The sequence below is a fragment of the Myotis brandtii genome, unplaced genomic scaffold, assembly GCF_000412655.1.
Source record: "Myotis brandtii unplaced genomic scaffold, ASM41265v1 scaffold59, whole genome shotgun sequence".
Classification (NCBI taxonomy): domain Eukaryota; kingdom Metazoa; phylum Chordata; class Mammalia; order Chiroptera; family Vespertilionidae; genus Myotis; species Myotis brandtii.
This window is the reverse complement of record NW_005370223.1, coordinates 6401584-6403689: the sequence shown is the minus strand read 5'-3', so window position 1 is coordinate 6403689 and position 2106 is coordinate 6401584.

Here is a 2106-nt window from a genome sequence, read left to right as displayed (position 1 = left end):
TTGTCGAAAGTCAATGCTCAAAGGAAAAGGAGAGGAGGGAAACTGCTTCCTTATTTTCAACAGGGGAAGCAGACCTCTTCTTAACTTGCATTTGTCCTGAGTTCACAATGAATCCAGGTTAAAATGATGGAACATTTTCGGTCCCAGGTCCCAATGCGGAGCCTCAGGCTTTGGGATGAGCAAAGGTGAGGATGGGCATGAGCTCCAACCCCCTGCAACCTCTGGCTCATGCCATGGGCCTTGAGCTCAGCATCCTTCTTTCAATCTAACTCAGCGGTTCTCAACCTGTGGGTCGAGACCCCTTTGGCGGTCGAACGACCCTTTCACAGGGGTCGCCTAAGACCATCCTGCATATCAGATATTTACATTACGATTCATAACAGTAGCAACATTACAGTTATGAAGTAGCAACAAAAATAATTTTATGGTTGGGGTCACAACATGAGGAACTGTATTTAAAGGGCCAGAAGGTTGAGAACCACTGATCTAACTCCTTCCATCTCCAACTGGTTTTTGATTCGAGGCGGCTGCTCCTGAGAAATCACCCTTCTCCCCTCCATGGCTAGCGTGAAGGCTTTGAGTTTTGTTCGAGTCCCTGCAATCCTTCCGAAGCCCCAGCAAAGTCCTTACTAGACCCCGCTCCTCTGGAGGCACCTGGGGTCAAAGACCACAAGAGACTCCCAGGGTGGCCGGGCACTTTTTGGTCCCCTGAGTCAACCTCTGCCGGGTTACAGGAAACTCCCGAGATCCAGACCCGGCCTTGACCCTCGCCCTCTTTCCTGAGCTGATTCCCCTATTGTTCTGCCTGAAAAGAGACATCTGTAAGCTGCCGGCTCCAATTACTGCCGTTTCTCTCTAAAATGCTACCGCTTCTAAACGTTTTCAACTGAAATTGGGTGGCTTCCCTTTCTAATTAACTCAAGTGGCCTCTTCCCTGATGGTGGCAGCTATAATTATGCCCCACTTAACTCAGAGAGGGCTGTGCAAACGAGGGGGATGTCCAAGGTGACCTTGCTGTCACTCCTCGTTTATCTGGGCTTGGATTCTGGGAAGAGGACATTGCTGACAGATGGGTTGTTTTCTCCCTTTGGCTCAGAGGGATGGGCTGACATGCACGTGTCAGTCCCTTCCTTTCAGCCCCTGAGAGCAGCCGACTCAGCCAGGGCAGGCCCAGGTTGTGTGTTCAGTGATGTGTGACTGCGGGAGGAGGAAGACGGCTGGTCCTGTCATTATTTAAAATCACTTCCACCCACTGGGCTGAGTCACCGGAACGTCACTGCCTGGGGTTTTGCATCCGTCTGAGAAGTATACTCTGTGGAGCTTTCCACTCCCGGCCGTGTGCCCTTCGCTCACTCGGCCCCCTTAAGGGAAGGCTGCGGGGACCTCACCCACAGCTGCGTCTCTCTCAGGTGCCTAAATAGTCCCTCTTCCTGACAACAGCGATGCCCACGCATGTGCAGCACCTGACGATGCCAACCTGAGCTCTCAGGGAGGCAGTGCGACACCCACGTCGCACAAGAAAACAACGATTTTAATGGGCTGAGGGACTTGACCCAAGGCAACCGGAGAGCAGTCTGGACCAGAATCCAGGTGTCCTGCCTCCTAGCCTAATCCTGGACCAACAGAGGACCTTTGGGGTTAAAAACACAGACCCGCTGGCCCAGCCAGAGTGGCTCAGCTCAGATGCTTGAACGTCACCCTGTGCACTGAACTGAAAGGTTGCCAGTTCGATTCCCGTCAGGCTGTGTATAGAAGGCAGCCGATCAATGTTTCTCTCTCACATCGATGTTTCTGTTCCTCTCTCTCTCTCTTCCCCTCTCTAAGCATGACCTCCAGTGAGGATTTCAAAAAATAATAAATTAATTAATAATAAAAACACAGCCCTGACTGGTTTGGCTCAGTGAATAGAGCGTCGGCCTGTGGACTCAAGGGTCCCAGGTTTGATTCCGGTCAAGGGCATGTACCTTGGTTGCGGGCACATCCACAGTGGGGGGTGTGCAGGAGGCAGCTGATCGATGTTTCTCTCTCATTGATGTTTCTAACTTTCTATCCCTCTCCCTTCCTCTCTGTAAAAAAAAAAAAAAATCAATAAAATATATATATATA